Source organism: Bos indicus x Bos taurus, chromosome 25 (genome assembly GCF_003369695.1).
Source record: "Bos indicus x Bos taurus breed Angus x Brahman F1 hybrid chromosome 25, Bos_hybrid_MaternalHap_v2.0, whole genome shotgun sequence".
NCBI lineage: Eukaryota > Metazoa > Chordata > Mammalia > Artiodactyla > Bovidae > Bos > Bos indicus x Bos taurus.
In genome coordinates this window covers 37,568,340-37,594,089 of record NC_040100.1, presented here as the reverse complement: position 1 = coordinate 37,594,089, position 25,750 = coordinate 37,568,340, and the positions used below count along the sequence as shown (strand labels likewise).

The 25,750-nt window shown below is 46.8% G+C and overlaps 1 protein-coding gene across 11 annotated transcripts in view; it reads left to right on the top strand.

Annotated features, from left to right (window-relative positions):
• The window catches only part of RBFOX1 (RNA binding fox-1 homolog 1), a 2,434,604-nt gene that overhangs the window by 724,965 nt on the left and 1,683,889 nt on the right, over nucleotides 1-25,750 (top strand). The gene's annotated exons all lie outside the window — the stretch shown is intronic.

Genomic DNA, 25,750 nt, shown 5'->3' with positions numbered 1-25,750 from the left:
GAAGTAGAGGGTCGCTGCGCTGGAGTGAGAGTGTGTGTTCATGGGCACCGGGAGGGACGCCCCAAAATGTCTCTGCCTTCGACCCTGGGTGATGGGGGGGGGAAGGGGGCGCCAGCCTGGGAATTCAGGACTTGGAAACTCTGGCTGAGCCCCTTGGTTCCTTTGGTGGCATAGGGCACCTTCACTCTGGGGAGGAAACCCAGGAGCAGTTCGTGAAGGCCAGGGTCGCCCCTTGTCAGCCCCAGTTTCCCAACTCTCCAGGGTTAGAGGTCAGGGGAGGGCTGACGAGTCTCTGCTCCCATCTCGCTGCTTCGCGGGGAGCCAGGTGGTCGAGATGGTCCGGGAGCCTTCAAGGTCTTAGCTCCCAGAGGCCAGGCCAGCCCGGAAGTTGCCCACGCGGAAAGGGCGGGGAAGACCCGACCCGCCCTGGCCGCGGAGCCCTGACCGCGGAGCGAGCCGCCAACTCCATTCACTGCCTCTAGGAAACAGGGGGCTTCTGCTTTCTGCTTCTGCCCGGGCAAGGGCCAAGAAGGTGCTTCTGCGGGACTCGGGGCTTGTGGGGCGGGGTTGCTCAAGTGCTTGTAAATCCGAGCCTGGCAGTCCAGAGAACTGAACTGGTACCCTACCCGGGGTCTTAGTTGAACTTGGAAAAGAAGTAGTGGAGGTGTCCTGGAATCGCTTTGTTTGAGCCGAAATGTGATGCACGTGAGTGGAGTGTTCTCTTATAATAATACTGATTGTACATACGTTTATTATTAAAAAGAAAAACAACAAACCCACAAAAAGCCTGGCCTTCTCAGTCAAGCTTAAGACACGCCCCAGCCGGTGATGGCTCCCTGCCCCTGTCCTAGTTCATCCACCCTCCGTTTCACATTTATCTTTGTTACAAAGGGAAAAATAAAAGAGATGTGAGGGCCTGGATCCTTTCAATTTTTAAGTGACCACAGAGGGCCTGGCTGGAGCCATGGGCAGTTTTATTTTTGGCTAGGTCTTTTTTTGTCACAGGCAAGGACCTAGGCCCACGAAGGGTAAAGGTGGCTCTGACGGGGACTTCAAGGCAAACTTTGGGACTGACTCCAGGCCTTGCTCTCTCAGCTCATCTGGAAAGCGCTAGGATCTAAAGGAATCTACTGGGTTTCCCTTATGTTAACTCATGACTGAGTTGGATTAGGAAGAGGCTGGCCTCATCCTTCACAAATTTCGAGGGCACCATTAGCATCCAGAGATAAGGCTTGAGAGGAGCGCCAGGCCCTGGTTCTGACACCTGCTTGCTGTGTGACCTTGGGCAAATGGCTTCACCTCTCTGTGTTTTAGTTTATTCACCTGCCAGATGAAAGTCTCAGTGGTGGTGGTGGCCTCCGAGGGTCTAGGGGAGAATTAAAGAAAGCGATAAGCACGGAGCAGGGTCTGGCACACGGGCAGGTGCCTAGACAACGTCAATCTTCCTTATTTTTATCAAATAGATGGCTCTCTGTTGTGAGTCTTATGACACCTGGTGGGATATAGAAGGCTGGCAGCCTCCCTTACATACATGTACTTCCTCTTAAACAACAGCTCCAACGGAAGCAGAAAAGGAGGTTAATCATAAAGGGAGATTTCTCGACAGAACCTCATTCTCTCCAAGCCTGACCTCTCCTCATGTTCTAAGGAGGAATCAGCGACATGCCGCCCACTGGCTAAGAGGTGGGTTGGGAGCATCTGACAACATCTCAATAGGCACCTAAACCCTGAAATTAAGTTTTTCTTCTTCAATCAGCAGAAAAGCCCGCTTCTCCTCGGCCTCCTGGGATGAAAGTGCCATCCTGTGAAAGTTCCTTTCCTAAGCACGCGCTGTCTTTAACGTCACCCCGCGGTCCCAGAGTTTTCCACTCAGAAACGAGCCAAAACGTGGGTCTGAGCAGATTTCTCCTCCTGGAATTCACCCACTCTGCCCTATTTTTCTCTTCATGATAATTGATGCTATTTTTTTACCTACTTCTCTAATGGCTGAGGATAGGCCTCTTCGACATCCTTATGTCTCTGATGACTTTTTTTTTTTTTTTAAGCAAATTTAGCCTTTTCAGAACAAGCCATACCAAATCATTTTATTTTATAAAATTCCTTTCAGATGAGTTTTTTTTTTTTTCTTTTTGCATTTAGAAAATTGGTTCTGCCCTGTATACATATGTCTGACATTTCACCTTTCCCCAAATTAGACCATTTTGTTTGCATCCTTTAAGCTGCGGTGTGGAGTAATGAACACATTTCAAGAGGGAAATTGGACCTGACATAGAAAATACTTTGGGGAGGCAGTGGATTTCCAGTGGCGTGTGTGAAGACTGTTGAAGTCCGAGTACATTTGCTCTGAAGGACACAGGGCAGCTCATCTCGCTTTTCCCACCCAGCATGGGAGCCACGCAGTAAGCACACTCCACAGATGAATACCAGATGACTTCCCAAAAGGTGGTCACTTGTCACATTTCCTTCCCCCATGTTGCCCGAGATGAATCTTGGTTGTGCCGAAGACCTTAGACTTGGAGACGATGTTCTGAAAGAAGGTCTGATGCTCTCTCTGTTGCCTTCCTCCCGTTATTTAAAATACTGCCTCGAGGCACCAGTGTAAATATTAAAACTTTAATTAAAGAATAAACAGTGAGGGAGCTTCAACACGAGGGGGTACCCAGCACCTTCAGACGACTTCAGCAGAGAACGTGGTCAGACTAGGTTGCTGGGGCTGGAGGTTCTTCATGAAAATGTTGTTCAGTTGCTGAGTCACGTCCGACTCGTGACCCCATGGAGTGCAGCACTTCGGTGAAGGATAGTGTCCTTCACTGTCTTCTAGAGTTCACTCAAACTCATGTCCGTTGAATTGGTGATGCCACCCACCCATCTCATACTCTGTCATCTCCTTCTTCTCCCTCCCTCAATCCTTCCCAGTGACCCCTGGATTTATAAGGAGAGACAACCATACTCATGTGTTATATCTGGAGCTGCTCTGAACACCATCATTATTGTTGGTCTGTCATCGTCACAAGACACAACAGACGTGGGTGACGCGTGCTTGCTACTGTGGATAAGTGTATCTGTATTGGGGGAAGGAGTACCTTACATAATCAATATGTATCCAGAACATACCACATGTTAGATGTTCTGCTCAGGAAACAGGGCCAACGAAAACCTTGCTTTTGTGGAGCTTCTCTGGTTTTGGGGAGAGCCAGACAATAAGCAAGGGATGGAAATACATTTTTATGAGAATAAGGATGAGGGTTAAAAAAATTATGATGTGACAGTATGATAAAGAGTGACTTGGAAGGGCTTTCCAGGGAGGAGAGATTTGAGCTGAGATCTAGGTGAAAAGCAGCAGTTGATATGTCGTGGTTGTTCAGTCAGTAAGTCATATATGACCCTTTGTGACCCCATGGAATGCAGCATGCCAGGCTTCCCTGTCCTTAATCATCTCCCAGAGTTTGCTCAAACTCATGTCCATTGAGTCGGTGATGCCATCCAACCATCTCATCCTCTGTGGCCCCCTTCTCCTCCTGCCTTCCATCTTTCCTAGCATCAGGGTCTTTTCCAGTGAGTCTGCTCTTTGCATGAGGTGGCTAGAGTATTGGAGCTTCAGCTTCAGCATCAGTCCTTCCAATGAATATTCAGGATTGATTTCCTTTAGGATGGACTGGTTTGACCTCCTTGCTGTCCAAGGGACTCTCAAGAGTATTCTCTAGCACCACAATTCGAAAGCATCAATTCTTTGGGGTGCTCAGCCTTCTTTATGGTCCAACTCTCACATCCATACATGACTACTGGAAAAAACCGTTGATATGGATCAAGTATTTATTGAGAACCTAATACACGCCAAGCACTATTCAAAGCATTTGAAATACACAGTGATCAGAAGGAGCATTCCTTCTAGAGTGAAGAGCAATTAAGAAAGAGGGAATGGCAAGTGCAAAGGCCCTGAGGCTGAAACAGACAACACTGTATTGGTGAAGTTGGGTCATAGAGGCTCCTGAGACTTGATAAGGACTTTAGCTATTATTCCATTTAAGCCAGTGGAAGAGTTTTTTTGTTTGTTTGTTTGTTTGTTATTTATTGGGCTGTGCTGGGTCTTAGTTGCAACATGTGGGATCCAGCTCCCTGACCAGGGCTTGAACCTGAGCCCCTTGCATTGGGAGCACGGAGTCTTAGCCACTGGACCACCAGGGAAGTCCCCCATGAGAAGGTTTAATGCAGCAACATACCATGATACATTTTTGGCTTAAATGTTGTGGGAAACACTGTCAGATATTTTTCAGGACAGTAAATACAGAAGTGTGCCTTCTTGGCCAGCCAGCTTTTGTTCTCAAAGTTCCGATTCACCTCCTTAACTGAATTCAGTCTGTGGACTTCCCAGCACTGATGGGTAAGCCCTACAGCATCTGAGAAATTAACTCCCCGCTGCCCCCTTTCCTCCTTTAGGGGCTTAGAACAAAGTCTTTCATTCAGGACGGGGGATTCATGTATAGGGAAAAAAGATCTCAGGTTTCTCAGTGATATCCATTGTGTGTGGCTGGTCCACTGGCGGGTATCTCTGTGCATTATCTTCCTAGTTCTCTCCCTAGGTGGCCCTTCAAAGAAGCAGCATCCCGTCTCCCACCCCAGCACCCACACTCACTCTTCCCAGTGGTTTGGCTAGCATCTCTCCTGCACACAGATCCCTGTTTTTTGATCATGAATTCCGGAAGGTTCCTTTTCACAGTATGGCGATATTTTTCTCCCATGAGTGAGTGTGATCATGGATTTTGACAGGAAGACGAGAATAGCTTCTGGAAAGCTCTGAGTCCCCCTCTGATTGCCCATCTTTGGAGGCTCTGCTAGCCTTCATGTTACTGCGTGTGTACTCTTTGCAACCTCGTGGACTGTAGCCCACCAGGCTCCTCTGTCCATGGGATTCTCCAGGCAAGAATATTGGAGTGGGTTGCCATTTCCTCCTCCAGGGAATCTTCCTGACCCAGGGATTGAACCTGCATCTCTTGCGTCTCCTGCATTGGCAGGCAGGTTCTTTAGCAACCGCACCACCTGGGAAGCTCTGCTAGCCTTGGAAGATGGTAATAAGGTTTGGCTGGAGCATTTGGATGTCTAGACAGTTCAACTTTCCTCTCACATTTGACCCCTCAAACCTGTCTCTCTTTATCTGCAAGCTTGGGACTCTGTCAGTGCCTGTTAGAGCAGCTGTGATGATAATAAAGTTTATGTAGTTCAAACACCTCCTGGACAATAGGAGCTCTGCTGAGCACTCTGCCTGCGTGGCCATATGTTGAGCCGTGTTTTCCTGGCTTGTGATCACCTTCCTCCTGTGCTTGGTCCCACGGCTCACCTTGTTCACTCCCCAGTCAAGTCAAGAGTCTTCTTGCTTAGGGAGACCATGTCTTTCCCCATGTGGATTCCCTTCCTTGCCATCTTCCCAGGGGGCGGCTTTGGATGTCCTGCAGTGGCTCTGTTTACTGTCTTTCTCTTACTTGACTGGAAGGTGAAGTCCGGTGGCTCAGACATCCTGGTGTCCCTGGCATCTAGCGGGGTGCTCAGCACAAAGCAGATGCTGGATATGGGGATGATGTGTGCGTGCGCGCAGTTGTGCCCGAACCTTTGCAACCCCATGGACTGTAGCCGGCCAGGCTCCTCGGTCCACGGGGATTCTCCGGGCGAGAGTGCTGGAGTGGGTTGCCGTTTCCTTCTCCAGTTGGGATGACGGGTGGTCCTGTTGGACTGTTTCATGCCCCCACTTTGCAGACAGAGTGAGGTGTATGCGGGTTTAGAGGTTGTGCCTCAGGGCCCCGCAGCGGGTAAGGGGCCCACGCAGGATTTCTCAGCGAATGGTCTCAATCCATAGCCTGTGGGTCCATCCGTCCCTGTGCGCACGCTGCCTCTGCTGCTGCCTCGTCGTGTGCGTGTGGTGTGTTCAGGCAGTCCAAGCCTGAGTTGGAAAAGAATTTCCAGACACAGAACATTTAAGAAGGGAGGGAGTTTATTAAGAACAAAGGGCAGAGACAATGTGGGCAGTGCGAGCACAGTGGGCCAGGGAGAGTCGACAGTTCTCGTGGGTTAGTAGCCACTTTTTGTAGCCCCGAGGCAGCATTCCTGCTAGAAGGTTGGTATCAGCTGATTGGTTGGGGGTGCTATAGGTTGTTTACTGGAGTGGGCAATCTTTGCCTGATTTGGAGTCAGCAAGCCTGTTAGTGGTGATCGGGGGCCTTTTGGCCACAGTTAACAAGGGGGCTCAGTCAGTTTCGGAGGTGACCTTGGTTCTCAGCTCCGCTTCTGTGGTCTTGGTACCACTCCCACCTGTGGCCTAGGGGCAGGCCTCAACACGGCGGAGGGGGGCACCTTGCTGCTTAGCTCGGTGATGCCAAGTCTGTCAGGGGCCCGGAAAGAAGGCAGGACACCCGTTTCCATCACCACAGTTTGTTCTCCGTGTGTACGAGTGGCCTGCACTGGGGTCCACACTGGTGTCGCCTGGCTCTTGTTTGTCCTCTCTCTCCTCGGAGCCCTCGGGCCCCTATCTTGGGGCTCATGCTCTGAGCTGGTTTTGGAGAGAGTACAGAGAGTACACCGGTCTGGCTGCAGGCAATTTTGGGGCGTTGCCCCCTCACGCTCACGCTGCTCTGATAACACTCCGAGTGCAGTGCATGGCTCACTCTACTGAAGCGTCGCTAGCTGAATCAGTTCCTCTTTCATTTTTCCTGAGAGCAAAATTAGACCTTTGGCTGCATAATAGATCAACTTTTGCCATCACCTTGCTCTTCACTGGGTCTGTCTTTCTTTAAGATGTTCCTTTCCTGTCAGTCTTTGAAAATTCAGAAATGGGAATATGGATGTAAATTTTCAAAACTTTTTTTTTTTTATCATCCCCAGTTCCCTAAGAGCTGTCGTTTGTAGGAAGCTCTTTCTGTTCCCCTGGGCATGGGGAGGATTGCTTTTGCAGACATTGTTGCGTTAACTCTTTGCCACAAACGTTATTATCCCTATTTTACAGGTAGGAATACTGAGGCCCAAAGAGTAAGTTGCAGACTCAAGCAGTTTCTTGCAGAGTCCTGGGCTCATCTCTTCTGCTCAGCACTGAGAGTCACGCTGGGTGTCCACGGGCCTAGCAGAGGGACCTTGACGAGACACTTGGCAGGAAGGAGGTAACACAGAGCGATGGTTTAGGATTTCAGAATCAGACTGTCCAGCTTCAAATCTCAGATCTGTCACAGTCTGGCTCCATGCCTTACTTAACTAACTCTCTAAGCCTCATTCTCCCCATTTGGAAATAACGATTCCTACGTTGCAGGGTCAGTTTGATGATTCATCAGCCCCGCAAATTATTTTAGTCAAGCGCCTGGCACACACAGGTTGTGTTCACCAGTGGTGCTGGCTCTGATAATAGTGACGGCTACTATTACCATTTAATAATAATTATGTCATGATTGTTGGTGTGGCTGCTAGAATTTCGCAGTCCCTCAAGGCAGCGAAATGGCCCCAGATTGTGATTCTTGTATTCTCCTCTTGGCTGTAACCAAGATGATACATTGAGAGGGAAGCCGGCAGGACCCAGCATGGCTGCAAGGATTGCCGAGGGAGCTGACAGACCTGGGTGTCTGTATGGAGTTCCGCTTGCGGAGGACTGCTGACAGCGGCCATATGCACGGGCTCTGATTGATTGGCAGAGAGAAGCACTAATATATTAGACTCGTGATGAAAAGTGACAGGGCATGGGATCAAGAGGCTGATTCAGCATGAACAGCCCTGGCCAGGGCCCGGTGGCACCTCTGGGTGTCTGTTTCCCGTGGGACAGGCCCTCTACCCCACCCCTGGGGTCATTGCTGATGTTCTGGAGGGAGTCTGTTACTCACAGACTTGGAGGAGGGAATGGTAGCCTGCTCCAGTATTCTTGCCTGAAGAATTCCATGGACAGAAGAGCCTTGTGGGTTGTAGTCTGTGGGGTCGCAAAGACTTGGACACGACTGAGCAACCAACACTAGAGAGTGAACTTATGGTTCCTGAGGGGGTAGTGGGGGACAAGGAATAGTCAGGGAGTTTGGGGTGGACGTGTACACACTGCCGTGTTTAAGACGGATAACCAACAAGGGCCTTCTGTATAGCTCACGGAACTCTGCTCAATGCTGTGTGGCAGCCTGGATGGGAAGGGAGTTTGGGGACAATGGATACATGTATATGTATGGCTGAGTCCCTTTCCCTCACCTGAAACTATCAGAACATTGTTAATTTGCTAAGAAAAAAGTAAGTGAAAGTGTTAGTTGCTCAGCTGTGTCCTACTCAGGGACCCCATGGACTGTAGCCCACCAGGCTCCTCTATCCATGGAATTCTCCAGACAAGAATACTGGAGTGGGGTGCCATTCCCTTCCCCAGGGTATCTTCCTGACCCAGAGATTGAACCTGGGTCTCCCACATTTCAGGCAGATTCTTTACCATCTGAGCCACCAGGGAAGCCCTAATCTGCTATGCCCCAATACAAAATAAAACGTTTTAAAACATAAAGTGAGTCTCTTAAAGATGCCCTGGGTCTGACGCTCCTTCTTGGGTCTTTCTGAAGGGAAGGCTGGCCTGTGGCGTAACGCACTGTCAGGGCACCCATTGTGAAAACCACATCTTTTCCTGGGGCAGCCTTAGAAAGCTGGGTCCAGGCTAGGTTGCTGCTGATTGCAAAGGCTGATAAAGAGAAGGGAGGTTGCACACACAGAAATTCCCAGGAGGAAGATATTCTCATTTGCACATACTGGGAAATTTCTGGAATTACCTGGGGGAGAATATAGAGGAGAATTGATACCTCTCTTTAGAACACGAGGCTCTTGATTGTGAGGGAGTTTCTTGCTTCTAATTTGGGACGTTTGGTTAGTCTGAATTGTTGCAGGTAAGATGCTGGCTAGATAATGAGAAAAAACCTTGCCTTTCAAAATGATGGTGCACTGACCTAAGCTAACGGAGGTACTTTGGAGTCAGAAAAGCTTGGAGAAGACCAAACTCTCTGAGAACCAAGATATGACAGGACACAGGTTTTGGATTCAGGCATACCTAACTTCTGAGTCCAGACTCTGCGCCTTCTAGCAGTGTGACCTTGGGCAAGTTATTGAACCTCTCTGAGCCTCTCTTTCCCTGTCGATCAAAGGACACATGATTCTGCCTCTCTCACTGAGGACTGATGCTCCTGAGTCAGGTAAGCTGAGAGCTAACACAGATTTCTGAGAATATTCCCTCCTCACTCATTTATTTACCTTGCAATATACAGACAAGAACTTTTCACTCTAAGGTTCTTTGATACAAGCATTTCTGTAGGTAATGTGCCTGTGGTTCTTGGAAAGATCCTGTTTTCTGGTGAATTTTTGTTTTACAAATGAAACTTGCATAGGTTTAGTCTGTGTGAACTTTCAGTAACCTGGGAAGGTGCATCATGAGGACGAGGAATTGTTGCCGACCACTCCACAAATTCAGTTTCCCTGAATGGTGCTTTGGTGCTTATCTTGAGAGATATTATAAGCAAGCCACTTGAAGAAAAAAAAAATAGCCTGGTGGGTCAGACGATAAAAGAATTTGCTGCAGTGCAGGAGACCTGTGTTTGATCCCTGTGGTGGGAAGATCCTCTGGAGAAGGGAATGGCAACCCACTCCAGCCTGGGGAATTACACAGACAGAGAAGCCTGGTGGGCTACAGTCCATGGGGTTGCAGAGAGTAGGACACGACATTACTGAATGACTAACACTTCATACACGTAGAGGAAGAATAGATAGATCATTTAGACTGAAGTTTAAGAGTGGATACAGCTGAGTCTAACACTCAAAGGCAAAGAACGAAATAGTATTGAAAACAAATGAAGGGAACCAAGAAAGATAATAGGCCATAAAAAAATTCATACTTCCTGCTGTCATTGGCTATGCTGACTATCACTGTGTTATCTCTGGTTTCAGGATCAGAAGAAAGTTAGTTTTTTTCTGGAGATACTGTTTGGTAATTTATGTACCAGACATTCTAAGTGGAACAAATGATCGTATTCCCTTTTCACAAAGCCTGCCAGGAGGCTCAGAGCAGATTTTACAGGCTGGGCTTAACAGTGTCTAGGATTTGCTGGCATAGTTTTTACACATTAACCTCACCGTGGACTCCGTTTTACTTCTCTGCCTTCAATTTTCACCTTTTATTGTAATTTATGTTGCTTGTTTCGTTTCTCTTTTAGAAAGAATTATCTTTGCAGGATACCTAAGATAAAAATACATAAGGTAGGTGGTAGCTGGGAGGTGCAAGTGAATAAGCTGCATCCTTTAAAGCACCAGGAATTCCTGGAAAACAGGACTGTATAGAGCAGCGCCAGGTCTCCTGAGCTAGACACAGGGTAAAGGAGAGTCATTTTGAATCCAAGCACTGCAAATGGACACTTCTTTTCTCTCTTTTTTTTCTGAAACAGTTTTTCCCCTGGAGTGTTGTTTATGACACGCAGAGTCGCTTTTCTGGGGTCACTCATTGCCTTCCTCGTGTGGTCGGTAAACATTTCAGACCCCATGTCAAGTGCTGTGTCAGGCTCTGTTGTATTCAGATGATATGTTGACCAGTGAGCAAATCCAACAGGATCTCTGCCTCCTGAAGCTTATTCTCTAGGGGGAGAGATCAACACCAGCCCTGAAGACAAGTGAAAGGACCGTGTAACTATCTATTCTAATAAGCATGAAGATGGAGACAAAGCGGGGCGCAGATGCACCAAAAAGGTGACACGTCATATAGGTCAGAGGGTGTGGGAAGTTCTGTCCAAAGGGGAGGCTTTCGGGTGACATTTAAGCTGAGACCTGGAGGATGGCATGGACCAAGTTCTGCCAGGAGAGGAGGAGCATGGTGCCTGTAGGCACAGTGTGTGTGGGAGCCCCCCGAGGGGATGGGGGAGCACTCTCTGTCTGCCCTGAACACTGGGTGCTGGACCCGGAGCCTGGCGCAACGCAAGCAAGTGAGCTGATGTGTTGAGGAGCTGCAGGGGCCACGGCAGGCCTGCTGCCTGTTCTGGGGACCCCTAGGTTTTCACTGGAACTGCTAGCCATGGATGTGCGACTGGTGAGGGCACAGCTCTCAGGGTGAGACAGTAGCTGCTGGGAGCCCCTGCGGGGGGGAAGTGCTGTGTGTGTGCCCCTGTGTGCCTGGTGACCGTGCATGTGTCTGGGGGTGAGTGTGCACGGGTGTATGTGGGTGCACGTGTTGTTTACCTGTAATTGTGCATTGGTGCGTGTGAATGTGCCCGGCTGCGTGGCAATACATGTGTGATCCAGGAGGAAGAGAGGGCATGGAGGGCGACCGGATGGTCCTGTGCTGGGCTCTGACTCCAGAACCTGCGAGGATGAGGGGTGGGGCGGCTGGGCCTTCTCTGATTTCGTGTCCAGGGTATCACTGTTTACCCCACGTCCTCCTCCTCCAGTCCTCCGTTCGTTTTGTGGGTACAGTCGGTGAGTGACCACATCTTAGGAGGTGGAGCCAGACCCCTCTGTGGACACACCTTCACAACGTCCGTAAAGAGTGAACACAATCCCCTCCTTCCCCTAGAGCACCCTTAGCTGCCGCTTCATTGGCTCCAGGCCGCCGTCAGAGATTTAAAAATAACTGGGAGCCGCTTTTGAGACTTCAGCATTTTGGAATCCTTTTTTTCCCAGAGCCTTTTATTCTCACAGCGCCTCCTTTGCCTCTTGCCTTGAATCCCCTCTCCTTATCACGCGAGGTTTTGCTTTTGCTGCCTCCCAGGCCCAAAGTCCCTCCTTGTGAGTCTTGGAGGCATCCTTTTCCTGTTCCTTGTTCTTCCGATGTAGCTAGAGGGTGCTTACCCCGTGTCCCTCCTGGCTTCACCATTTCCAGACAAGGATTGGTGAGATTCCCATTTATAGAAACAAAATCAAGGGAAACAGCTCGCCGAGTTTAATTTGTCTCCATCCTAACTCTTCTACTTATTAAAATAAAATGAAATTATTCATTCCCTGGAGCTCCAGATTACTTTGCTGAAAGAGAGGAGGGAATCTACTCCAGGGGAAAGAGGCTCTTGGGCTTTCATTCCTTGATGATCTTCTCTTTACATAATTTTAGGGAGCGTATTGGGGAATATTAATTGAGGTAGGCATGAATGTCTCTCCGTTCATGAGAATGAAGGGAGAGCAGTGTCTGGAACAAATGCCCGTGTTAAAGAAGTTTATGAAATGCCAGCAGATGTCACTGTGCCCCTGCCATTTTAGTTTATCTCCCTTGTAACTTTTTAAAAGCAACATTAATTATTTGCAGTAATAAAACAAAAAGAAGCCAATAGCCCAACACACACACACACACACACACACACACACACACGCACACACACATAAACACACACACATTCATACACTAAAAACAAGTATATCCTTCTATAGTCATCTATTAAGAGACCATGAAGCAACATTTTTTTTTTTTTTAAGGTCTGGGGAGAGACCAACAGAGCTCATTTCATAAGGTGAACCCTCTAACTCACCTAACTGTGATTTGTTGTTGTTCAGTCGGCAAATTGTGTCCAACTCTTCGAGACCCCATGGACTGCAGCACGCCAGGCTTCCCTGTCCTTCACCATCTCCTGGAGTTTGCCCAAGTTCATGTCCATTGAATTGATGATGCCCATCCAACCGTCTCATCCTCTGTCGCCCCCTTCTCCTCCTGCCCTCCATCTTTCCCAGCACCAGGGTCTTTTCTAGTGAGTCAGCTGTGATTTATATATATATAACTGTATGATATAATTATTTTTTCCCAGAATAGCGGTAAAAATTCAATAGTCTTTGAATTTTCAGAATTCAAAGACTAGTGTAAGTTTTATTTATTTTTTTTCTCCTTCCCTCTAAGCCATTGTTCGGAAGCTAATAATAGCCCTGGATCCAGCTCAGCTTCTGAGAACCAAGTGTCTCTGCTAATTGATACAGCTCTTCATCTGAAAGCTGGGGTTTGCAAAGGAGGTTTGGCAGGGAGATGGGGGTGGTGTCTAAGTCTTATCATCTGTCGTCGGAGTTGTAATGATAACCTCTGGCAGATTTTGTTGTTGTGAGCACAACGAAGTGTGTATTAATAGTTCTTCCATTTGGTTTAAAGATTGGGAACATATATACAGAAAAAGGGGCTTCCCTGGTGTCTCAGATGGTAAAGAATCAGCTTGCAATGCAGGAGACCTGGGTTCAATCCCTGGGTTGTGAAGATTCCCCTGGAGGAGGATATGGCTACCCTCTCCAGTATTCTTGCCTGGAGGATCCCATGGACAGAGGAGCCTGGTGGGCTACAGTCCATGGGGGTCGCAAAGAGTCCCGACATGACTGAGTGACTAAGCACAGCACATTCAGAGAAAGATTCGACCAAGTATTTAAAATTAATCATTTTAAGCGAGGGATGATCTGCGAGCATTTACAAAAGGCAAGTACGGTGGAGAATTTTGTATTTAACAAGGCATAGTTGATGCTCCCTTTAATTGTTTAATAGTTTTAGATTAAAATGGCACAATACAAAAAAAAATGGCACAGTACTAAAAAAGAAGGCAAGTGGAAGAAAAATTTGTTTTCTCTTCCACTAAATACTAAAAAACATTTGCCTCCTAGCTCACCAGAGACAACGCCTGTCATGGATTCTCACAGATCCTTTCATCGATCTGCTTATGTGCGCAGATATTCACACTGATTTGAGAGCATAGAATATGCATCGTTTCACTCCTTGTTTCTTTCTTTTTTTTTTTTTTTTTTAGTTTAAGGATATATTTTAGGGTTATTCCCTATCTATGTAGAATCTCTCCATCTTGTTAATGGATGGTCTTCCCTTCCACATATTTACCCTGCCTTGTTTAATTCGTCTCCTTCGGGTGGATATTTGTTATTTCTATTTTGCCACGAGAGTGTGGCCTGGAATATCTTTGACCATTGCCATGTCCTCACGTGTTGGTGTACTTGTCTGTAGGATAAATGCCTAGAGATGAAATTGCTGGGCCAGAGGAGTTGGGCCCTTCATTTTTAGACATGTGCAATCCCAGGGACAGGGGAGCCTGGTGGGCTGCCGTCTATGGGGTCGCACAGAGTTGGACACAACTGAAGCGACTTAGCAGCAGCAGCAGCAGCAGCAACCTAAGGCTTTGACTGGCCAGTGCCCTGGGGCATCTTGGTGTTTTTCAGCGAGAAGTCAATTCTGACTCCTTGTTGGAACTGTTTCTTCAACTTGCTTTCCATTGCTTTTGTTACTGTAATCACACAGAAGGGCCTGCCTCAGAGAATCCCCGCCTCTCTGCCTGACTCTCAAACTGAAGTGCCTTTATTCAGAACCCTGGCCACCTGTAGGTGGCAGGAAGGGACAAACACATCCCCCTGCCTGAGGCTTGCCATTCTAGGAGATGCTTGCAAGATTAATGGCCTTTTTACTTTGTTTCCTTTCCTCCCCGCCTGCCCCCCCACCCCATCTCTGATCCATAAGAGAATCAGGCATCCAGACTCCGGTAAGAGGGTTACTTTGAGACGTTAGTTTGCCGTCTTCTTGGTCAGCCAGCTTTCTGAGTAAAGTCATGTTCCTTGCCTCAACGCTTCATCTCTCGGATTCATTGGCCTCTTGTGCAGTGAGCAGAGCGAGCTTGGCCTCGGTAGCAGGCGGGTGACAGGGTTTTGATGAAGCTGTGTCGTGGTTCTAGTTCTGGTTTGGTGGCCACAGTGCAGGCGTTGGACAGTGTTTACCGGTTGGTGTGTCTTGCATTTCTTTTGGTTCCCGTTCTCTGCAAACACTTTCCATCTCCCAGGTGCGCTGCCAATAAATAGCTTTCATTCCTTGTTCACATCTTGTCCTGTTCAGCAGACACTGCCATCGCCCTTGTTTCAGAGATGGGGCCGTGGGGGCCAAGAGAGCGGCCAACTGCTTTGGATAGAGTCACAGGACTGGCTATGGAGGAGCAGGGACTCACACTCAGAGCCCTGAGCTTAGCCGTCGTGTGGTGCCCCTGCAGTGACTTTTAAGCAGCAGAGATCTGGGCTTTTGAGTTGTACCAGGGTTAAACCTGGACACTCCGGCCCTGTTGGCATTTGGATGGGGTAGTGTTCTGGGGTGCTGTGGGGGGCTGTCCTGTGGGGTGTTGGATGTTTAGCAGCATCTCTGGTGTCTGTCTGTGGCTTCCCTGGTGGCTCAGATGGTAACAGCACTGCCTGCAATGCGAAAGACCCAGGTTCGATCCCTGGATCAGGAAGATTCCCTGGGGAAGGGCATGGCAACTCACTGTAGTGTTCTTGCCTGGAGAATCTCATGGACTGAGGAGCTTGGCAGGATATAGTGCATGGGGTGGCCAAGAGTCGGACACAACTGAGCGACTAAAACTGGTGTCTGCCTAGTAGATGGTAGTAGCACCGTCCTTGGGCTAGCAACCAGAGATGTCTCCGGAGGTTGCTGATGTCTCTGCAGGGGGGTGGGGGGGTTGCCCCCAGTTGAAAACCACTGACTCAGGAATAGGGCAAACGTGCCAGGAAGACATAGGTCATCACCCCAGAGACCTGGATTTGGGGAGACTGATGGCTGATGCCCAGGAATCTTCCTTTCACTTCTCCCCACCTGGGGACCCCCATTTGGTCCTGCCGAGGGTGAGGCACCTGGACTCCCCTCCCACGAACACCGGTCCAGGAAGAAACTGGAGGGTGAGCTCCAGCCACTGTCACGCTGCATTCCCATCCCAGGGACGTGCCCCAACACGACTTTGTCTCTTAAAACATCGTTGAGCAACGTCCGTGAAAAACTGCCTGGTAAAATAGATTTATAAAAAATCATGTTCTCAAGTACAGCCCAGCTTATATATTATGCAGTCTTTCTCTTCATGCATTTTCATCCCACGCTCAGTAATGCTCCACATCAGAATGGCAAGCGTGAGGCCTGCGTGACACCACCTCCCTTTCTGCAGTCGTGGCAGACATTGATAATCAATCCCCGCCCCCCGCCCCCCATTGGAGACACTTCTTTGGAATCCTCAATACATCACTTTAGGCATCTACCCTCAGCCAATTGGAATTCCCCTGTGAAATGAAATTTATTTGCCATCCCTATTACACGGTGCCTTTTTGGCTGGGAAGAAGGATTATGCCTTCCAAAGAGTCAGGCTTATCATGAGGTATTAGCTTATTTTTCAGTTACTCTGAGAAAAGTGCTTGATGGATAGGAAGAAATGTCTATTCTTAAGGCATTCGGAATGAATATCCTATTTCATAACAATAATTGTGCCCTTGGGAACGCGTCAATGTCCCAGGCATTTTACATATGTTTCCCTCTTTCAGACTGTGGTTTGTATTGTAACGTCCCTCCTTGCACCCCCCACCTGCTCCCTCTCCCCCCCACCCCCGCCAAAAATAATCCCCTTCCTTGAAAGCTCCATGAGGCAGCCGGTCAAGGGTGAAACAAAATGCTTTGTATACAATGGAACCGAGACAATTCCCTTAGCAAAGGACATTCAGGAGCTGTGGGATATTATTGGAACTGTGTCACTTCTCAGCATGACGTATGTGAGGAAACTTCAGAGAGAAAAGGCACTTGACCATCCAAGACTTCCAGAAGTTGAGTCTGATTTCTAAAGACCCTGAGTCCAGGATGCTCTGGGGTAAGAGTGTGTATCTAACATTTTTTTTTTTTTAATATAAATTCATTTATTCTAACTGGAGGCTAATCACTCCATTTTAAGCCAGAAAGAAAAACACCAATATAGTATCTAACATTTAAAAAAAATTTTTTTTTTAAATTTATTTTGTCTGCATAGCATGCAGGATCTTTGTTCCCCAACCAGGAATTGAACCCGCGCCCCTGGCGTTGGAAGCCCAGAGTGTTTTTTTTTTTAACTTTTTATTTTGCATTGGGGTATAGCTGATTAACAAACAATGTTGTGATAGTATGTACCCATTCTCCTCCAAACTCCCTTCCCATCTAGGCTGCCACATAACATTGAACAGAGTTCCATGTGCAATACAGAAGGTCCTTGTTGGTTATCCATTTTAAATACGGTACTGTGTACATGTCCATCCCACCCTGTCTCTTCTCCCATCCTTCCCTGCAGCAACTGTAACCTTGTTCTCCAAGTCAGTGAGTCTGTTTCTGTTCTGTGAGTTCATTTGTATCATTTCTTCTTAGAGTCTGTATATGAGGGACGTCAAACAGTATTTCTGTTCTCTGTCTGACTTACTTCACTCAGTATAACACTCTCTAGGTCCGTCCATGTTGCTGCGAATGGCATCATTTCATTCTTTTTCATGGCTGAGTAATATTCCATTATATATACATACCACATCTTCTTTATCCATTCATCTGTTGATGGACATTAGGGTCTGCAAGCACCGAGTCTTAACCATTGCCAGGGAGGTCCCTGTATGTCTAAAACTGGGAAGTGTTTTTAGGTGGCGTCTTATGACCATCCCTTCCAGAGTCTTTTTTTCTTTTTTGAGGAATTGATTGGGATTCCCACAGGATTGTTTACATAAATCTAGTGAGTTGACTAACCTGCATGTAAATACCCACCACTGAAATAGTTTTTAACTAGTTTCCTGTTTCACATCCTAGGAAAACAGATAAAAATAGTCCTGGAAGACCACATTGGTCAGAAGGCATCTGTCTCTTTCTTTGGGATGGATGATAGTGTTCTTCCTCCTCCACTTTTAGGCAGCTTAGACTCTGTCAGATAGGGACAAAAAGTCATTATTGTCTCATGTTTCCTCTTCTGAGAAAGGAATTCCCACTTGGGAGTCACCAGTGGACTTCAGGGGCTCACTGTAATTATATTCAAGATTGTAAGAACAATTTTTCTTTACTTGAGTGGAAGGTCCATAGCTTTTAAAAATTATTATTATTAAAATCAGGTTCTCAAATTATCAGCCAAACATACAGTTAATGCTGAGGTGTTAACCAAAACAAGCGAGAATCACATGATAAGATTCTTATGATGAGAATCACAATGTCACACCCAATCATCCCCATAGATTTGAATGGCTGTGATTTTCAACACGTACAGATTCATTGGGCCCCTGCCAAGCGATATCTTTGGGTTTCTGTACATCTATTTCTATATGTGAACAAGCAATATAATATCACATACCAGCCAATGTTCCCTACTGTCTTGATGCATCCTGGTTTGCAAAATAAGTTAAAAAAAAAAAATGCTGAATCCCAAAGAAAGTTTCCACTTCCCAGACCAAGCTGTGTGCATAGCGGGGAGAAGAGACCAGATGGCCAGTGGGTTGAGATCAGCGGAGGACCAGCTGGGCTGTGTCTCCTCCCCCACATCCCTGGGAGCCCCGTCAGGGCAGGTCTTGGAGCTCCGAGCAGGACAAGAAGCCTCAATGTCAAGACCTCTGGCTCGAAGGACCCTTGGACAAATAGGAATTGGACTGGAAGCTGGCAAAGGAGCTGAGGACAGCTCTTAGTTTCCTGCTTGTTTGGGGGGGAAAATGCCAGCATGACATAAGATTTAAGGGTAAAATGCTGATGAACAGGAAATAACCATATTTCCCTGTGTTAGCAGCAGCTTGGAGATTGAAGTTCTGTGATGAGGGCACCCGATTTGAGTGGTTTTAGATTCCAAAGGAAGGAATTTTTTTTCCCATGTAAATGAAATCTTTCTTAACTGTAATTAAGCATTCCTTAGACTGCTGACTGTGACCACAGTGATCCCTAACCCCCTGCTTGACACCAGCCATACTCAGTTGTTTTGAGAAAAGCTACATAGTTTTCAAATTCTCTCATCTCTCATTAATTATTTAAGAGTGTTTCTAAAGCTCTTCCTTTTTTGCTGGATATATTAGTTTATTGTGTCTTAGTCACTCAGGTTCTGACTCTTTGTGACCCCATAGACTGCAGACCACCAGGCTCCTCTGTTCACGGGATTCTCCAGGTAAAAATACTGGAGTGGGTTGCCATGCCCTTCTCCAGAGGATCTTTCTGACCCAGGGACTGAAGCCGGGTCTCCTGCATTGCAGGCAAATTCTTTACCGTCAGAGCCATCAGGGCAGCTCAGTTATCTATTGCTGCAGAGCAAACTAACCTCAAACATGGCAGTTTGAAACAGTAAGTGTGCAGTACTGCATACAGTTTCTGCAGGTCAGATTCTGGGAATAGCTTGGTGGGCTGATTCTGATTCAGGGCTTCTTAGGAGACTTTGGTCAAGATGTTGGCAGAGTCCGTCAGCATGGGAAGGCGCGCTGGGGCTAAAGGAGACGTTTTCACATCCTCTCGTGTTTGCTGGCAGATCTGAGGTCCTGAGGACCTGATGAAGAGAGGCTTCATTGCCTTGTCACGTGGGCATCTTTGTAAAGTTGCTTACAACACGGTGATTTTCTTCCCCTAGAACAAGACAGGGTTGTCTGTGAGAGGGAGGGAGGGAGGGAGGGAGAGAGAGATGGAAGTGGGTGGAGAGAGAGAGAGACAAAGTCCCAGTGACTTTTTTTTGGGAGGGGTATTATTATTATTTCCCCTATTATTAACATCCAGCATTTGTCCAGTGCATTTGTCACAGTTGGTAAACCAATATTGATACATTTTTATTAACTAAAGTCCATGGTTTGCATTAGAGTTCACTCTCTGCGTTGCACGGTTCTGTAGTTTTTCCCTTTTTTTTTTTTTTGGTTACGGTAGGGTACATGTAACATAAAATTTCCTTTCTTAGCCATTTTGAGGTACACAGTTCAGTGATGCTAAGTCTGTTCATACTTCTGGAAAGCCACCACCCCCATCTGTACGCATACTTCTTTTTGTCTAGGAAAACTCAAACTCTGTACCTATTACACAGTAACGTCTGGTCCCTCCTCCCCTATCCCGAGCAAGCGCCCTTGGACTTTCTGTCTCTGTGACTTGATTACTCTGAGCCCCTCATATAAGCAGCATTACACAGTGTTTGACTTTCTGTGACTGGCTTATTTCACTTAGCACAGTCTTCTCAAGGCTCATCCATGTGTAGTAGTGTGCTCCATTATTTTTAAGGCTGAATAATATTCCACTGTATGTATATACCACACTTTGCTTATCCATTCATTCATTGATAGACATTTGAGTTGCTACTCAAGTACATTTTAGCTATATGACAGTTCTATTGAATTGATAAACGTGTAATGTAGTGGTTCAGATACCATAGAGATTACATTCACTGCCCTGAAAACTTCATCCTGCCTCTCCCCTACCACAAACCCCTGGACACCACTCTCTTTTTACTGTTTTGCCTTTTCCAGAATATTCTATAGCTGGAAGTGTATAATATGCCCCCCTGTAGTTTTTCTGACCTTTTCTCGATATCACACAGCATTATTTCTGCCTTATTCAGTCTGTTGGAAGCCAGTCCAGCCCACATTCAAGGGGAGGCTTAATTAAGCTCCACCATTTAAAGTGGGCAATATCACAAAATTTGTAGACAGTTTCACACCACCACAATTTAGAAAATGAGATTGGAAGTACTGGTATTTATTGAGGACCTGCGGTGTACTGGGCACTGTCTTCATGTTTTGTATGCACAATCCACCTAACTCTTCTGTGAATGCTGGGAAGTCTGTTTCTCATCTCAGTCTTTCAGATGATAAGACTGTGACTCTTCCAGGTTGCACATCATTTAAATTTTTTTTTTTTTTTTTCTTTTTGGCTGTGCTGTGCAGCAGGCGTGCTCTTAGTTCCTTGACCAGGGGTTGAACCCCTGGCTCCATGCAGTGAAAGCTTGAAGTCCTAGCCACTGGACTGCCAGGAAGGTCCCCGGGGTGTACATCGTTTAAGTCACAAATCTGGAACTTGCACTCAGGTCTGCCTGAAACCAAAGACTATGTTTTGAAATTGTGTCACGCTGCTTCACCTTAGACTAGGGAGAAGCCTAGAGCCAGGGCTTAGATTTAGGGGACAAAGCCTTGCCAAAGAAAGTCACAAGATGCTGGGGCGGGGGGTTGATACCGTCTTCCCAAAAGACTCTGTTGCTTTTTGGAGGCTGTAAGGGTAGGCCCTTCCCTTGCTTTATCTACATCCTAGTGTGGCTTTGTGCTCAGTTGCTAAGTCATATCTGACTCTTTATGACCCCACAGACTACAGCACACCAGGCTTCTCTGCCCTCCACTATCTCCTGGAGTTTGTTCAAACTCATGTCCACTGAGTCAGTGATGCCATCCAACCATCTCATCCTCTGCTACCCTCTTCTCCTCCTGTCCTCAGTCTTTCCCAGCATCAGAGTCTTTCTCAATGAGTCAGTGGCCAAAGTATTGGAGCTTCAGCTTCAGCATCAGTCCTTCCAATGAATATTCAGGGTTGAGTTCCTTTAGGATGGACTGTTTTGACCTCCTTGCTGTCCAGGGGACTCTCAAGAGTCGTCTTCTCCAACACCACAACTTGAAAGCATTATTTCTTTGGCACTCAGCCTTCTTTATGGTCCAGCTCTCACAGCCGTACATGACTACTGGAAAAACCATAGCTTTGACTATATGGACCTTTGTTGGCAAAATGATGCCTCTGCTTTTTAATATGCTGTCTCGGTTTGTCATAGCTTTTCTTCCAGGAGGCAAACATCTTTTCATTTCATGGCTGCAGTCACTGTCACTTAATGCACAAACTGAATTTGCAGGTTTTCACGGTTTCCAGGGGTTAGGAGGTGGGCCTCTTTGGAGGGGCCGTTCTTCTGTCCGCCGTGTCCCTATGCTCTTTTCCCAGGAAGCTGATAAATACTGATGATGCTCATGGCTCCTTCACCCTTGGATCTTCGTTTGAATTTTGCTGATGGAGAGTTTGGGCGGGAGGTTGGAGGTGGGGAGTTGAGTGCAGCCAACGCATTTTTTTGTCTTAGCACGCTTATGAGGGCTGGAGGTCACACTGCTCCCCTGCCGTGTGGCCCCCTTTCCTTCTGGGGACCCATAGCTGCTCCTTCTTCGCACCCCCTACCCGCTCTGGCCTGGGCAGGGTGACAGCCATGCTGCTCCTGGTTTGGGGTTGCTGCACAGCCTGCTTGGTTTCCCTCCCCTCTGCCCACGCCTTTGGAAATAGTACCTCGGTAAGTAAAAATCTCCTTAAATAATCTGAATTTGAGTATGCCATCTGTTTCCTATGGGGGACTTGACTGATACAGTGGCTAAGGATATTCATATTTAAAGTAAAAAGAAAAAGATTGTGTGTCTTAAATTAGGGCAAGCTGAATCTTTCAAAGCATGATGTTTAACCCCTTGACAGAGATGCTGACATGGAGCCAGAACCCTGGGGTGGCAGGTTGCTTTCAGAAACCAAATTAAGTTTCCACGTCAAGACACTGCTTTTTGACTGCTTAACCAAGAACCTCCTTTAAAGGCTGAACGTCCTTGCCCTGAGTCTTTCCTGGCATGTATGTTAGGAAAGGTGAAGAGCCCAAGAATCTCCCCGAGTTGTGGTGGGTTATTATCCCTGATCACCGACTCAATGGACATGAGTTTCAGCAAACTCTGGGAGATAGTGAAGGATAGGGAAGCCTGGCGTGCTGCAGTCCATGGGGTCACAAAGCGTCAGACATGGCTTACCGACTGAACAACCAGGACAAAAAAGACCTGATTCAAACAAAAAATTCTTTTTTTTTTTTTTTTATAGCCAAACAATTCCACAGGTGAGCTAATGAGCTAATTACAGATAGCAGTTTCAAAACATTGGCATTCCACAAGTAAACAGCATCTGCCTTTGATTAAGGTGTGAAATTTCAAAAAGGTGTGAAGTCACGGGTAATATCTGAAGCTGTTCATATACTTCAGGTGCTTTCCTTTTATTATTATGGAGAAATATTATGAGATATCTTTGGATGTTTTCCTCTGAGAATCATGAAAACTGACGAACACATCCCAAGACCCTGCCTTGGTGTAAATCACAAGCCCTGAGTTGCCCCTCTTTTTTGGGAGGCATAGCCTGAGCCCGTTCCATGGTCCATGGAGCTGGGGCTTTGTCATCATTCCTCCTGTGTGTGCATCACACATTGTTTTATTTTTATAATAACAGATGCAGAATTTGTAAAATTTTGAGATGCTTGTCTTATATGTACTATCATTGATTCTAACTATTGATTGCACATTAGAACACTTGGGAGAGTTTTAAAAGTGCCAGTGCTGCCCAGAGACTCAGGCAGAGGCAGTGGCCCCAGAGCCTCAGGTTTATTTGTTTTAAGTGAAAGTGAAAGTTACTCAGTGGTGTCTGACTCTTTGTGACCTCATGGACTACACAGTCCATGGAATTCTCCAGGCCAGAATAGTGGAGTAGGTAGCCTTTCCCTTCTCCAGGGGATCTTACCAACCTAGGGATCGAACCCAGGTCTCCTGCATTGCAGGCAGATTCTTTACCAGTTGAGCCAAAGGGAAGCCCAAGAAGACTGGAGTGGGTAGCCTATCCCTTCTCCAGTGGATCTTCCTGACCCAGGAATCGAACCAGGATCTCCTGCATTGCAGGCAGACTCTTTACCAAGTGATCTATCAGGGAAGCCCTTTGTCTTAAAATGAGGCTTCTAATAAGCATCAGGGGTCATAGCAGTGTAACGAAAATATTGTTGTGCTTGTTGGTCAGTTGCTAAGTTGTGCCCGACTCTTTCCAACCCAATGGACTACAGCACACCAGGCTCCTCTGTCCTCCACTGTCTCCTGGAGATTGCTCAAATTCATGTCCATTAAGTCAGTGATGCTATCCAACCATCTCATCCTTTGGTGTCCCCTTCTCCTCCTGCCCTCAATCTTTCCCAGCATCTGGGTCTTTTCCAATGAGTTGGTTCTTTGCATCAGGTGGCCCAAGTATTGGAGCTTCAGCTTCAGCATCAGTCTTTCCAGTGAATATTCAGGGTTGATATCCTTTAGGATTGACTGATTTGATCTCCCTGCAGTCCCAGGGATTCACAAAATGAGGCTTCTCAAATTTTGATGGGCATGCAAATCACCAGAGAATCTTGTTAAAATGCAGATGCTGATTCAGTAAATCTGGGGTGAAGTCTGAGGTTCTGAAATTATAATAACTCCTGAGTAATGCTGATGTTGCTGGTCCACAGAACATCCTTTGAAAAGGAGATAGGTCATCTGGGTGGTGACGGGTCACTTCTTAGGATGGCTGAGTGTGAATGTTTGGGTCTTCGGTGGCTTGAAACAAGGCTCCGAGAGTTCTCTAAAGGCAGGAAATTCTAGTTGAATTTGGCGTTCAGGGTTATAGACTTAATGGAGCCTTTGGTAGAAAACCACAGCCAACACTCTTGACGTCTGTCCATCCACCCCATCCATCTATCTACCCATCCATCCATTTTTTTGTTCATTCAGTAAATATGTATTAGACATCATACACTACATTATCTTTTAGGTACTAAAGATTGATCAATGAGAAAGATAACTGGCCTCTTGCCCTAGTATATTCCAGTGAAGACAGTGGCACAAGATACTTGGAGAGTAAATATAAGTCAACAAGAGAAGTAAAGGTGGTGAGATGTGCTCAGTCCCATTCAGTCGCTCAGTTGTGTCTGACTCTGAGACCCCATGGACTGCAGCACGCCAGGCTTCCCTGTCCATCACCAACTCCCAGAGCTTGCTCAAACTCATGTCCATCGAGTCAGTGATGCCATCCAGCCACCTCATCCTCTGTCGTCCCCTTCTCCTCCCACCTTCAATCTTTCCCAGCATCAGGGTCTTTTCAGATGAGTCGGTTTTTCACATCAGGTGGCCAAAGTATTGGAGTTTCAGCTTCAGCATCAGTCCTTCCAATGAATATTCAGGACTGATTTCCTTTAGGATGGACTGGTTGGTGAGATGTGCTAGGAAGTTAACAAAGCATGATAGGGAGTCACCTTTTGTGGAGGGTGTGTATGGCATTTGATCTGCTGCCATTAGGTAGGAAGCGTCTCTGCTGGTATGGCATTTTGGCTAAGATATAAAGAATGAGGTTAAGGCATGCAAAGACTAAGGGGAAGACTGTTACAGAAAAAGGGAAGAGCAAGGGCAAAGATGCTCAGGTGGAAATGAGATGGATTTATTGGGGAGCAGAAAAGGGTCCGTGTATCTTTGGTATAGTGAGTGAGGGAGTGCATTATTACATGAAGAGGGAGGGACAAGATTGCACACCAGGGTAAAGTCTTTGAGTTCTTCCCTAAGTACCAAGGGAAACCATTTGATGATTCTAAGTAAAGAAGAAATATATTCTGATTTATGTGTTAAAATGATCACTTTGATCGCTACATGACAGATATATTTGAAGAGATGGTATCAAAAGGGAAAATCAGTTAGTAGACTCAGAGGAACTCAAATAAGCAATGATGGTGGCCAGTCCTAGAGAAATGGTGATAGGGATGGATGTGATTGTTTGATAGCAGTCACAGATGGAGCGATGAAGGGAAAGGAGGAAAGGAGAGCGACTCTTAGCCATTAGGTAAGTGGCAGTGACTTGAAGGTTGAAGATTAACAGAAGGACCAATTTGTAGGACACGTCAAGTCTTGAGAGCTCCATTTTGGATATGTTTAATGATACCTGTGAAACTTTCAAGTGTAGTTTCACAAACAGAGTTTATACCCAAGTCTAGAGATCAGGGAGTGAGTGAGGTCTAAAGATAGGATTTTGGAGCCATCCATACATCATCACATTAAAAGTCTCCTTATTGGATGAATTTTCAAGGAGAGAGAATGTAGCTGGAGAAGAGTTGATGCTGAGGAAGCCTCATGAATCTGAAGGGAGGCTGGCCCCAGGTTAGGGAGAACAGCACTGGATCCTTCTTGAAACCCAGATTCCCGAACTTTAGCCTCAGAGTAGCCTATACTGTGATTTCAACAATTTGTCGTCATTCAATTG